Genomic DNA, 15420 nt, shown 5'->3' on the forward strand with positions numbered 1-15420 from the left:
CGTAAAGGTGAGCCATTTTACTTCAAAATCTCTTTCCCTATGTCGGCAGATAAATACTGTACTGCTGTGCCTGTGTTATTCTGAATTACGATGCAGATTACTTTGGACATGCATACATGTTCAAATGAACAGGCACTTGTGGCGACTACAGCCATTATGAAATACGTGAAGTCTATTCGCAATTTCAAATAAGGAGAACCACCGGCTGTAGAATGCAACGACGACAGTGAGGATTTATTTTCCTTAGGACATTCATGCATGGCCGAGGGAACATTGCATCGTAATTGGGAATAATACAGGCATTGCAATACAGTATTTATCCGCTTATTCCGAGCAAGCGACTTTCAAGCAAAATGTCCGACCTGTACGGGAATATATGTAACGGATGTACGAGTACAGATTGTAGACGCATGATTGACGACATATGGAAGTATGGGTCTGGGTCTGAGTCGTCTGCGGATACCTTACAAAAGCTGATGACCCCGATGGCAGTGATCCCTAAGGCTTTTCTCGATCGCATCATTATCCCCGTTCACAAACATCACTGGCGACAGAAGGTCCATGACTATCGACGAGTCATGTTGCTGAAAAAAATAATTACACGCCTGCTGGCATTGCGACTCATCACGGTAGTACGTTACACCACATTTGTGAGCAGACTTCCCTGGGAGGCGACAACAATATCAGTGCGGCCCTTTGCCGTTACCGAGACATGATAGCAGTTCCTCGTGACCAATGTCTCCCTGGCGCCGTGGCATCACTGTGCTTTAGCCAGGCCTTCGACCGTGTTGACCACAACAATTTGCGGACGGGTCTTAAGAATATGGGTTTCTGGTTGTATCGCCAGAGTAGATTTACGCCTTCATGTACATGGGTCGCCCCATGCCGCCCCCGGTCATAGCACAGTATCTTCGGCAAGGCTGCCCCCTTTCCACGGTTTTATGTGCTTTCGCTTTGGAACCGACGTCCCAAGGACTGTGCCAACGTTTGGAAGGTACGACGTTGCACGGACGCCGTTTTTGTTGCATGGCCTATGCAGACGACCTAGTCCTTTATCTGCAGAATAAGGATGAAGTTCGAGCAGCCCTGACATGGATGGAGGGCCTACCAGAGAGACGCGTCACCCGCTTAAAGTCGACGTCATCTCTCAGTGGCTTGCCGTTGAATACACTGCCGATTTCCGTCGCTCAGCGGCTGTCAACGGTAGGCTCTTACTACAGACAATCAGAGCAAGCCTTGAAGATTATCGGCTACGATCCCTCGACATTACCCAGCTCGCGCAAACATGCCTCCAGTATACCACGCGTGGCTCAGGTCCTCCGGGTCCCAACTCTCCTGGTTCGACGTCTGTTGATGTAATTGGGCTCCTCCATCAGCTCATGGATGTTATTCAAGGAGCAATGCGACTCCCTTGCACTCCCACGGGACCGTGGTGGAGTGGGTCTAACACACATGCTAACCAGATTCACGGCGCTGTGCGTCATGTCCCAACAAGGACTCTGACATCGTTCTTCGCAAAGCCTCACTGGACGTCAATTCCAAGACGTTGAGCTGGTCTCTTTATACGCCCAAGTTTTGGTGTCGACCATTCCATCCCCATTTAATTATATCCGACGATTTTTCCTGGACATCAGTTGTGTCTACCAGTCTTTAACCACTTAACGTTTGCACCAGACGAAAACAGTGCCGCCCGCCCAACCTCATCGAAATTAAGTATCCCAGTATGTGTGGCTATCGATATGAAAACCGGTCCAAGCACGCTTCCTCAAATCAGACGTCCAGTCAGCGTGGTATATCGCAGCGAATGGCAAACATGTCAGCCAACGTCCACTGCAACGCATCCATCTAGTCGACTCGCCCCTCTGCACCAACTGTGGAATGGACGACACAGACCACAATCGGTTCCACTGTGGTCCAACGTCGGATGCCTGGGCGCTTGCGCGGCGTATTTTGGCGTTTCTTACACATCAAACACCCGCTCAGATCGACATCCAAACACTTTTATTCCTTGCGGGGAATTTTACCCCACAACCAAAACTCACTCGTGAACTGGATCTGTGGCCACACTATCCGTTATCTTCATAATTCTGGCAATTAGTCAGTGCTACGTTATTGGAATTACTGTATCTCAACGAACGGCACTGCATCCTAACATGCAACACACGCTATAAGCAAAACTTTTTCAGTTTCTACTGAGCATTGTTAATTATCCGCCTCGCAGCTGGAACGCCCAAACCCTGAGAAGCTGAAACCTGATCTGAACCTACTCGAACCGAATATAAGCGATAACGGAATTTACGTCTACTCAATGAGACGACACGTGTAGGCACGCCGGCCGACGCAGAACCCGCTACTCAAGGTGCTCATATAAAATAATAATAGTAATAATAATAATAATAATAATAATAATAATAATTTTCATGGCTCCCCTGTGGTTTTCATTCCTTTTATCCTCTCTCGGTCCCTCAAAGCTCTACGTTAGGATTAGATAGGGGCCAACGTCTGAGGGGCGGTTTGTTTTAATTTTTCTTAAATGGGACAAAAGTGGCGGCGGCAATGTTTCTTCCTTTTTTAATCCCTTTTCTACTCCCCAGAGGAGGAAAAAGAAAACAAAATATAGCCAAATACACTACTGACCATTAAAATTGTTACACCACGAAGATGATGTGCTGCAGACGCGAAATTTAACCGACAGGAAGAAGATGCTGTGAGTTGCAAATGATTAGCTTTCCAGAGCATTCACACAAGGTTGGCGCCGGTGGCGACACCTACAACGTCCTGACATGAGGAAAGTTTCCAACCGATATCTCATCCACAAGCAGCAGTTGACCGGCGTTGCCTGGTGAAACGCTGCTGTGATGCCTCGTGTAAGAAGAGGAAATGCGTACCATCTCGTTTTCGACTTTGATAAAGGTCGGATTGTAGCCTATGACGATTGCGGTTTATCGTATCACGACATTGCTGCTCGCGTTGGTCGAGATCCAATGACTGTTAGCAGAATATGGAATCGGTGTGTTCAGAAGAGTAATACGGAACGCCGTGCTGGATCCCAACGGCCTCGTAGCACTAGCAGTCGAGATGACAGGCATCTTATCCGCGTGGCTGTAACGTATCGTGCAGCCGCGTCTCGATCTCTGAGTCAACAGATGCGGACGTTTGCAAGACAACAACCATCTGCACGAACAGCTCGACGATGTTTGCAGCAGCATGAACTATCAGCTCGCATCCCATGGCCGCGGTTACCCTTGACGCTGCATCACAGACAGGACCGCCTGCGATGGTGTACTCGACGACGAACCTGGGTGCACGAATGGCAAATCGTCATTTTTTCGGATGAATCCAGGTTCTGTTTACAGCATTATTATGGTCGCATCCGTGTTTGCCGACATCGCGGTGAACGCCCATCGGAAGCGTGTATTCGTCATCGCCATACTGGCGTATCACCCGGCGTGATGGTATGGGATGCCATTGGTTACATGTCTCGGTCACCTCTTGTTCACATTGAGGGCACTTTGAGCAGTGGACGTTACATTTCAGATGTCTTACGACCCGTGGCTCTACCCTTCATCCGATCCCTGCGAAACCATACATTTCAGCAGGATAACACACGACCGCATGTTGCATGTCCTGTACGGGCCTTTCTGGATACAAAAAATGTTCGACTGCTGCCCTGGCCAGCACATTCTCCAGATCTCTCACCAACTGAAAACGTCTGGTGGCCGAGAAATTGGCCCATCACAATACGCCAGTCACTACTCTTGATGAACTGTGGTATCGTGTTGAAGCTGCATGGGCAGCTGTACCTGTACACGCATCCAAGCTCTGTTTCACTCAATGCCCAGGCGTATCAAGGCCGCTATTACGGCCAGTGGTCGTTGTTTTGGGTACTGACTTCTCAGCATGTATGCACCCAAATTGTGTGAAAATGCAATCACAAGTCAGTTCTAGTATAGTATATTTGTCCAATGAACATCCGGTCATCATCTGCATTTCTTCTTGGTGTAGCAGTTTTAATGGCCAGTAGTGTAATAGAACGACCGCTCGCGAAAAGCGGGATATCCGGGTTCGAGTTCCTGTCCGGCACAAATTTTCAGTCTTCACTCCATTCTACAGGTGACGGTTGTCCATATTCGCAATTGCGCGTGTATTGAAAACGTATTTCATAACGGCTGTAGACGCCGCAGTACCAGTTCCAACGTCAGATCGTATTTCAGAATAACACAGGCTTTGAAATATCGTATCATCTTTAACACTGGTGAAGATTTCACGCATTGGCGATAATTCCGCAGCAAAGCCTGCAGAAAAGATGATTTTTCCGGAAATTGCCGCTTCCAGTTTATAATGGATCGAGATGCGATACAGAAATATCGCTGAAAAGGACATACAATTACTAGGTGATTAAGGGCAACGTTATGTCATTATACGCTGGAAAACATTCAAGTAGTAATCTTCTACAGACATGATTATATAAATGAAAAACACAAATAAAAGTAATACTCGAGTTTCGAATACGGGGCGCGAAATAAAAAATCCGTGACGCTGACTACTGTGTCAACAGTTCGTCTGAGGATACCGCATAGTAAAAGGCACGTAAGGTACGTGGAAAATACATCAATAACTTCGACTGTAGTTTTTCCAGAAATCGTCGAGTGTCTACGGATAAGCTGAGACACGTGCTCGCTTAATTTGACCCCTTTTTCAGACATCGAAGGTTCTGGGAAATCGGGTTTGGCACTTGCCGTGTTCTCGTCAATAAACGGTTCATTTTATTCTAAAGGTTTTACTATTTCTCATCACTTTACAGTGCAAATATAATTGTGTTATTACTGTTCGTTTATGAGTTTTGTAAGTTGAGAACACATAGTCTGTTTTAATTCTCATGATATCCACTCTACAGCTAACACTACTACATCTCTAAACCTGTGTGTGTGTGTGTGTGTGTGTGTGTGTGTGTGTGTGTGTTTGAGTTTCGATCCAATAGAAACTTTCTCGATTAGCCTAGAGCGTCCCACTGGACTGCTGTCTAGGGCCAATTCCTGTATCCTGCTACCACATGGGGTTTCATTTATGATTGCTTCTACTCGTTGTCTGGGCTGCGACAATAATAAAAGTGCCGCGAGGACTTGGCGATTGGGAGTGCTATGCGAAGTGCATTCGCTACCAAACTACAATTCGGAACACTGTGATGATGTCCTCACGATCGAGTGGTTGTAGCGCACAGTACGTACTCGTGCATTGTATTTATATTAAAGGCACGTTACCGGTTGTGGTAAAAGGTGAAAACATTAACAAATTTTACTATTTTCACTGCCAGCATTGCATCTCCGATCGCACTACAGAAAAAATAGAGTAATGCTTATAGGTTTTCACCAAATAACTTACAGCTTCTTACTAAGCGATCATTTCCTTAACAATCGACCATGCTAATCACCAAGGAGAGCATATTGTCGCAGCACGATTAGTTGATACGTTTCCGGCAATTATCGTAAGACTACAGAAGCGTATATGTATAAACGTCATGGAACTTGCTTTCATAATAACAGAATACTATTGAAATGTTACCTCTACCAACAAAACAACTGTCAGGAAATTTACTGCTAACATAAATCTATGTTTACATCATACTCTGTGAAGAGAAATTTACGCGATTGGTGTCCACAATGTGTTCTCGATACTGTTTTGTAAACTATTATTCTGTGTGAACGTCTACAATACAATTCTGTGATGCAAGGGGCACAAAAATTTGACTAGTGACTAACTGAACAATTGAACGTTGTCGAGTAAGCCCACTCCACTGCTGCTGTGTGTTATAAAATCTGTTTTTCTTCGGGGTAACCCAGGGGATTCGTAAATTACCCCTCCTCCTTATATGGTTCTTTACAGTGCAGTTTCATTTGCCCTGTCAAAATTTTTCCTTTCAGTCGCTCTTGTAATACGAAGGTTGCCCAGAAAGTAAGTTCCGACTGGTCACGAAATGGACACCACAGTGGGAACGAGATGAACCTTTGCACAGATGTGTTGAGTAGTGTCTCTAGTGTGACCGCTGATCGCATCAAGACGCTCTTCACTGGTGTGAGCGCACTGTGAGCGAGTAAAGTTGCGTAGAACAACGATGCCTCTCACCAAGTAGGAGGGCCTGCAAAGAGGATTCGCCTTAATGAATGCAGCCCACATAACACAACTGCCACGCGCTTCCTTCTTCATGGCAATTCTCAGCCGCACTCTGCAGGGGCAGTGAAGACGCTCCTGCAGCCTTTTCGATGGGAAGTGATAGAACAAGGTTCTATCACCCACAACACAATGGTAACTGGCTCGTCCTGAGTATCATGTCTCTTCACATGAAATGCTGGATACGAAGACAACACTTGCGCGCAGGCTACACGCTGCAGACCAGCGTAGAGAATTATCGGAAAGCACAGGTGGCTGCCTTCTATGACGATGGTGTTGGAAATTTGGTATAACGCTCTGACAAATGTATACGCCGGAGCGGCTACTATGTAGAGAAGTATCTGGAAAGTGTCGCTAACTCCTGCAAATAAAATGTTTCTGATATTTCACTGTGGTTTCCATTTAGCGACCGATCGGAACTTACTTTCTGGACAACCCTCGTATTTTACAAGTTTGTAATAGAGCACTTGTCAAGGGCAAGATTATCTCCTTCGCCTTTGGAACACGTTACCAAAATTAACTACAAGTCGTTCAACGTATTTCTTTTCTCAGAAAAATAATTGTAAATTGCCGTGTAGTTCATTATTTAATGTGTTGCATGTTCGATCTACTTTACATCGCATTTTACTGAAATAATTCATCTCACAATTATAGTCGTAATTCAAACACTTCAGCTGTCTTCTTCGAAAACCAACTCAGATACCGTGTAAAAGAATCTAAATTAAGAAATTCGGACCCAAAAACATTTCTCAGCCATACATATATGTCTTTGTGCCTGAAGATGACGTAACAGCCAACACTGGTTGATAAATTATAAACAGTGAGAAAATTAAGCAAGTTTCTTGAGTTATTTCGTTCATAGTGTACAAAATATTGTACCATGAACCAATGGAACAGCCAAACCACATCTGTATGTTGGCCATCAGGAAACAGTCATAGTTACAAGGAGTGGTGCATGGGATGCCATTGGCTACACGTCTCGGTCACCTCTTGTTCACATTGAGGGCACTTTGAACAGGGGACGTTGCATTCCAGATGTGTTACGACCCGTGGCTCTACCCTTCATTCGATCCCTGCGAAACCCTACATTTCAGCAGGATAACACACGACCTCATGTTGCAGGTCCTGTACGGGCCTTTCTGGATGCACTATGACATACGCTGTCTAAATTTCCTACAATCGCGCAAGAAACTTAAAATCTCACAACCAGAGGTCAACATAATATCAAAATTTTCATTCAGTATAAAGACAAATGACATACTTTGCCACAGATTAGTCTGTTTAAAATCTCTGTGGAAAATTATATTTTGTGCAGTTAGACAGAGCTGTGGCAATAATGATATCTGAACATTAACCAAGAGAGATTGTGTTATGTCTACAAAATTGTATTGTGTGTCTATTTATGCTGCTGCTTTCAGTGGTCATTTAATTTCCAAAGTGAACTAGGTACAAAGGAAGTAAATGGTCAATCTGACTACCTTCAGGTATGGCTCGTCACACACATACACGCTTAAACACAACTTGATATCCTTTAGCATCTGAAATGTTTTACTGTTGTTCCCTTGTTAATTTTACCTTTATTGGACCCAAGTTTGAATCCTAGAAACAACATTTATTTTCACCTGCTCATCGCGACATGAACCCAAAATCGTACGTTTTGTCATTCACAAATTTATCATACTTCGCTGTTGTGATCTGGTAATGCATTGATGTCACAAAATATATCATCAAAATGGGTAAGTAATTGCTTTCCTGAAGATCGTGTGGCAAATATAGCTTTTGTGACCTGAAATTACTTAACTAATGCCAAACTAATGCTTGCCATTTGACTACATATTGTGAGCGACAGTGATTCAGATTGAACTATCGATTGACGTAAAGGCAAGAGAATATTGATCTTATTACTTCTGCACAAAGTCTTGGTGCAAGGCCTCATAGATATTCATTAATACTACCTTGCAAAAATATTTACTCCATTTAATTATGAAAGGAATGAATTGTGAATTAAGACATGAAATTTTATTTCACAAGGTGAATATAATTTTATTTTAGTAACAGTTTCTACACAGGGCAACGCGATTGAGATTACACGAGACAAGTGTCTTCTGTTTCAGCACAGTCACACAAATATCTCCTCAATAATTTTCATTAGAAGAAGAGTATAACGGTGAGAAATCTGTTTGGTTAAGGAAATGGCGTCTTACTAAACCTGACTGCAAGTAAATTACAGTTAATAAACAGAACAGAATCTGCCACATTTGATCGCAGCAATGAATGCCTTTCATTCAATATCAGTGCCAAAGAAACCTCGCAACGTCAGTTAAGTTCGTCAGACATTCAGTTGTAGAAAAATGTTTCCCTCTGTCCCACAATAATTTACTGAGAGGAGCTACATTATTTATTAATACAAACCAATTGCTTTCTCTCTCTCTCTCTCTCTCTCTCTCTCTCTCCTCCCCATCTCTCTCTCTCTCTCTCTCTCTCTCTCTCTCTCTCTCTCTCTCTGTCTCTTTCGCAAGATTCTACATGCAGCCACTTTCAATAGCATACGGTATCACATCGTAAGAAATGTACACTCTAACACAGCTTCAACCAGTGTAGAGTGAAAAAGAACGTTTTGTCTTGGTTCAAGACTTGCAAACCTTGCCTAGTCTCTGAGTGTTCTTGCTCCTCGTTGCCTGAGTCCGCACACTTCTCGAAGATCGTCGACAGAGAAACACACGGAACAAGACGCCGTAGCGGACATACAGTAGTCGACCAGTGGGTTCAAAGGTAACGGCAAAAGTTGCTCACAAGTAGTTGACACATAATAAACTTGTATAATATAAAAGTCAGTCTTCAAGATTCAACGTTGGGGAACATGTTTTAACAGAAAACAACCCATCTTATGCAGAGTGTGGGGTTTTATATTCTGTTATGAAAAGCAGGAAGGTGACGCTACAGGTATAATTGGAAACATTAAACGCATGATACGGACTAAATTATATTTTAGTTGTACAAATAGCAGATTACATCTGTAAATCGAATTTTACTTTTCAGCCGTTGTTAAATGTAACAACGCTAATGTGAGCAATAAATTTTCATTATTTAGTAACATGTAACTGTTTCTGCAGGACATCAAACAGTAGCACTTTCCTTTAGTTAGTACACGTCATCACGTTTCTATCTACTGTATCAGTAATACCTGTGTAAGTCACACGTCATTCCATACATGTTTGCGACAGTAAATTTCCACTTGATGAAGATCTCTGGAGCCGAAACCGCTTCGTGACTAAATAATAAAATTTTGCACAACATTAGGAACTTGTTTCCAACTAAATCTATTATTATTTTATTAATTTTTTATATATTTCTTTATTATTATTATTATTATTATTATTATTATTATTCTTTCTTTTCTCAGACGTTATGTCTGGTCAAAAATGGAAAGTCACGCGGACCTTGATCAAGCGTGACTTCCTTTTAACTGTATGATATATGTTACATTGCATTTAGGAACTTTTGGGTAATAATTATTATTATTTTTTAAAATAACTCAGACGTTATGTCTGGTCAGAAATGTAAAGTGACGCGGACCTTGATCAAGCGTGACTTCCTTTTAACTGTACGGTATATGTTATATGGCACTTAGGAACTTTCGGGTGATTGAACATGTATCAATAATTACAGATTTCTGTAGTTGTATATACAAGTTTGGATGTAGCTGTATTGCATTGATGTACTGGTGGATATTGTGTGGTATGACTCCTGTAGTTGATAGTATAATTGGTATAATGTCAACTTTATCCTGATTCCACATGTCCTTGACTTCCTCAGCCAGTTGGATGTATTTTCCAATTTTTTCTCCTGTTTTCTTTTGTATATTTGTTGTATTGGGTATGGATATTTCTATTAGTTGTGTTAATTTGTTCTTTTTATTGGTGAGTATGATGTCAGGTTTGTTATGTGGTGTTGTTTTATCTGTTATAATGGTTCTGTTCCTGTTTAATTTGTGTTCATCATTCTTCAGTACATTTTGTGGTGCATACTTGTATGTGGTAACGTGTTGTTTTATAAGCTTATGTTGTAAGGCAAGCTGTTGATGTATTATTTTTGCTACATTTTCATGTCTGCTGGGGTATTCTGTATTTGCTAGTATTGTACATCCGCTTGTGATGTGATTTACTGCTTCTATATGTTGTTTGCAAAGTCTGCATTTATCTGTTGCGGTATTGGGGTCTTTAATAATATGCTTGCTGTAATATCTGGTGTTTATTGTTTGATCCTGTATTGCAATCATGAATCCTTCTGTCTCACTGTATATATTGCCTTTTCTTAGCCATGTGATGGATGCGTCTTCATCGATGTGTGACTGTGTTAGATGATACGGGTGCTTGCCATGTAGTGTTTTCTTTTTCCAATTTACTTTCTTCGTATCTGTTGATGTTATGTGATCTAGAGGGTCGTAGAAGTGGTTATGAAATTGCAGTGGTGTAGCCGATGTATTTATATGAGTGACTGCTTTGTGTATTTTGCTAGTTTCTGCTCGTTCTAGAAAATTTTTTTTTAAATTGTCTACCTGTCCATAATGTAGGTTTTTTATCTCGATAAATCCCCTTCCTCCTTCCTTTCTGCTTAATATGAATCTTTCTGTTGCTGAATGTATGTGATGTATTCTTTATTTGTGCCATTGTGATCGTGTAAGTGTATTGAGTGCTTCTAGGTCTGTGTTACTCCATTTCACTACTCCAAATGAGTAGGTCAATATTGGTATAGCGTAAGTAATTATAGCTTTTGTCTTGTTTCTTGCTGTCAATTCTGTTTTCAGTATTTTTGTTAGTCTTTGTCTATATTTTTCTTTTAGATCTTCTTTAATATTTGTATTATCTATTCCTATTTTTTGTCTGTATCCTAGATATTTATAGGCATCTGTTTTTCCATCGCTTCTATGCAGTCGCTGTGGTTATCCAATATGTAATCATCTTGTTTAGTGTGTTTTCCCTTGACTGTGCTATTTTTCTTACATTTGTCTGTTCCAAAAGCCATATTTATATCATTGCTGAATACTTCTGTTATCTTTAGTAATTGGTTGAGTTGTTGATTTGTTGCTGCCAGTAGTTTTAGATCATCCATGTATAGCAAATGTGTGATTTTGTGTTGGTAGTTTCCAGTAATATTGAATCCATAATTTGTATTATTTTGCATGTTGGATAGTGGCTTCAGAGCAAGGCAGAACCAGAAAGGACTTAATGAGTCTCCTTGGTATATTCCATGCTTAATCTGTATTAGCTGTGATGTAATATTATTTGAATTTGTTTGTATATTAAGTGTGGTTTTCCAATTTTTCATTACTATGTTTAGGAACTCTATCAATTTAGGATGTACTTTGTATATTTCCAATATTTGTAGTATCCATGAGTGGGGTGCACTATCAAAAGCTTTTTGCTAATCAATATATGCGTAGTGTAGCGACCGTTGTTTGGTTTTAGCTTGATATGTCACCTCTGCATCTATTATCAGTTGCTCTTGACATCCTCGTGCTCCTTTGCAACAGCCTTTTTGTTCTTCATTTATAATTTTGTTCTGCGTTGTATGTGTTATTAATTTCTGTGTAATGACAGAAGTTAATATTTTGTACATTGTTGGTAGGCGTGTTATGGGGCGATGTTTAGCTGGGTTTGCTGTGTCTGCTTGATCTTAAGGTTTCAGGTAAGTTATTCCATGTGTAAGTGTATCAGGGAATGTGTATGGGTTTGCAATGTAACTGTTAAATAATTTAGTTAGATGTGAATGTGTTGACGTGAACTTCTTTAGCCAGAAATTTGCTATTTTATCTTTTCCAGGGGCTTTCCAATTGTGAGTGGAATTAATTGCTTGGGTGACTTCATGTTGCAAAATTATCTGCGGTATAGTCTTGTATGTGTCTGTTTATGCTTGTATCCACCGTGCATGCCTGTTATGTTGTACTGGGTTTGACCATATGATGCTCCAGAAGTGTTCCATGTCTGTTATGCTTGGTGGATTGTCTATTTTAATGTGTGTGTTATATATTGTCTGGTAAAATATCTTTTGGTTTGTGTTGAATGTTTGGTTTTGTTTCCTCCTATTTTCACTTTCTTTGTATCTTCTACGTCGTTTGGCCAATGCTTGTAATTTCTGCTTCTTTTCATCTAATTGCTCTATCGATTCTTGGTGTGAGATTTTACCTAACCTTCTTCGTTTTTTTTCTGACATTTCATTTCTTATAAATTGTGTTATCTGTCCGATGTCTTTTCTCAGATTTTCTATTCTGATCTGTATCCTGTGTTGCCATGCTGGCTTTGTGGGTTTCTTCTGTGTGTTGGTTGGTTCTGATCTCTGCCTAGTGTGTATATTTAGTGTAGTGAGTGCTCCTTTATAAACCAGTAGTTGTAACTCTTCCATAGTTGTGTTTTCCTTTCATTTTGTTGTGTATTATTGTGTTGATAGTTTTTATTGTTGTTTCGACTTGTGACTTATTTGGCGGTCTATGCAAGAATGGTCTATTGTCTGTATTTCTGTCTTTGTATTCTAAATATAGCAGCTGAAATTTTTCTTCTATATCTAACAAGTGTGTCACTTCATGTTCTATTTGTGCTTGTTCTGGTGGCTGTCTTAAGATTTCGTTTTCCTCTGATTGTTTAATTGATGCGTGTTGGTCTTTGTTTGTTTGCTCTGGGATGTTTGAGTGCATTGCTGTATTTTCTTCTTCGTCTTCTGATTGCACATTACTTTGTTCCAGTATTTGTTGTACTTGTTGTTTGATGTTTTCTAATTCTGACTGGGGTATTCTGTTATTTTTGATTATGACACGGATCTGATCAGCTAGTCGTTGTTGTGTTAAAAATTTTAATTCTGGGTATCTGGTAATAAGTGTTGTGTGTACTTGTGATCTTTATCCAGTTGTGTTGGTTCCTAGGTTTGTTGCTTGGTAATAACAGAACATGAGGTGTCGATTAACTTCATCTGACCATCTCATCCTCTGTCTTTGTTTTCCTTCTAGGGTGGTTGCAGGAAGTATATCCTGCAAAACACCTCTATTTGGATTTAAATCATTTTCCAGTTGGCTATCAGCGTCGTTACCATTGTGGGCGGGCATAGGGTTCAATCGTCTTCCCCGACCATGATGGCGCTTGTCTGAGGCTTCTTTAGTTCTGTTCTGAATCAAGTAATCACACATTAAACGGGGGTTAGCCCTATTAGTGGTTTGTTCTTTTCATCGCCTTTTACGGCTGGCAGAACATACCGGAGGCCTATTCTTTCCCGGGCCTCCACGGGGTTTATTATTATTATTACTTTCTTTTTTTTTCTCAGAAGTTATGTCTGGTCAAAAACTGGAAAGTGACGCAGACCTTGATGAAGCGTGACTTCCTTTTAACTGTACGGTAAATGTCATATTGCATTTAGGAACTTTCGGGTGATTGAACATGTATCAATAATTACGGATCTCTTATTACGGATTTCTTCTTCTTCTTCTTCATATTATTATTGAAATGCTACGAATCTGTGACACATTAATAGAGGGGGTGATGACAAGTTACACTACCTGCTCAAAAGTATCCTGCCATCTATTTGTGGGCATTAAAACGTAATTTACCCTCAGTTCACCTTTATGACTGCTGGAGGCAGTTTCATGGTGGTGTATCAAAATCCAGCAAAGGAATTACAGCTAGGGGATCTGATGAAGGGTAAAAGATATAAAAAGGCACTGCGTCTTCAGGCCACGAGTGGCCTACCGGGACCATCCGACCGCCGTGTCATCCCCAGTGGAGGATGCGGATAGGACGGGCGTGGGGTCAGCACACCGCTCTCCCGGTCGTTATGATGGTATTCTCGACCGAAGCTGCTACTATTCTGTCGAGTAGCTCCTCAATTGGCATCACGAGGCTGAGTGCACCCCGAAAAATGGCAACAGTGCATGGCGGCCTGGATGGTCACCCATCCAAGTGCCGACCACGCCCGACAGCGCTTAACTTCGGTGATCTCACGGGAACCGGTGTTACCACTGCGGCAAGGCTGTTGCTGAAGGGTAAAAGATAGTAACAGGAATATTTTGAAATTTCAGCATCACGTTCTAAAAGATGTAGCATAGAAATCTGTGATGTTTGCTGTCCTGTAGAAGAAATTAAACTTTGTTATTGTGCTCTAAATTTGACGAAGATGCAACACATTACAACGTAATACTTCCTGGATGCGCGCCTGGTTTCCTTTAAACAGCTTACTAGAAAGCAAGATAGTTTCCTTTGGGAATGACACAGCTGGTTCCTTTCTCAATTCCTCTCCAATCTAAGAATGTGCCCCGTCTCTAATTGCCTAGCCTAGTCGTTGACAGGTCGTCAAACTTCACGTTTTTTCTTAATTTTTTTTCTTCTAGTCCTCAGCAAGTACCGTCAAAGCTGCTTGCTCTTAACAACGCACGGTAGCCGCACAAATCCGGCCGCTACTACTGTTCCATTTGTGTTAGGTTGGTTGCTGGCTGCACTGCGAATTCACGCCTACGTAAGCCGGTCTCTGGCGGTCGCGCGGCCGCCGTCGGCCGCTTTGCAGGAATGGCCACAGCTCTCTCACACCCAGCTTACCCGTAAATTAATTTTAAATCCCGGCCATGCCTCAGCATACAGCGCGTATTAATTTTCGCCGTGATGAATGTGCGGCATCAGGAATAAAACGGAGAATTTCTCTCAAACCGTGATGTCGGTCGGTGCGCGCTATAAACCACTCGCGTGGCGTACCGCTATATAAGCACCCACTAAAATCAGACAAAAAGGAAACTCGAAAGACGAGCTTGGCCAAATTACGTAATACGTTAGCCACCAAACACAGTGCCGGAAAAGGCACCAAGCTGTCTATCTGAACAAATATTACAGATTTACTTATTGGTTAAATCTCTATGTGTGTAGAGCGACGATGGCTCACTTCTTCGTTTATGGTATCGTAACTGCCTTACAAGAGTTAAAAATTATTGCAGGAATTTATAAGAGCATTCATTGTGTTTCCAAAAGGGTACCAATTTCCCAATATCTTCGACATGGATGAACAATGTTGATTAGTTAGTTGGTTACATATACCACAGATCATTTGAACGACTCTCTTACTGAAATGACATGGAACGAGTTTACATGATATGTATAAACGTTTAATGTTAACATTAATGAACACATTATTTTTTATTCGTACTCATGCTACTACACTTAAAAACCAGTTTGCTTTAAAGAAGAAATAGAAATCTGTCTACGGAAGAGAAGGGGTACTCCA

At 41.4% G+C, this 15420-nt stretch overlaps 1 pseudogene; it reads right to left on the reverse strand.

Annotated features, from left to right (window-relative positions):
• Nucleotides 1-14071: 14071 nt before the first annotated feature.
• Nucleotides 14072-14189, reverse strand: LOC126089878 (5S ribosomal RNA; annotated as a pseudogene).
• Nucleotides 14190-15420: the final 1231 nt, after the last annotated feature.

The sequence above is a fragment of the Schistocerca cancellata genome, chromosome 6, assembly GCF_023864275.1.
Source record: "Schistocerca cancellata isolate TAMUIC-IGC-003103 chromosome 6, iqSchCanc2.1, whole genome shotgun sequence".
NCBI classification, from domain to species: domain Eukaryota; kingdom Metazoa; phylum Arthropoda; class Insecta; order Orthoptera; family Acrididae; genus Schistocerca; species Schistocerca cancellata.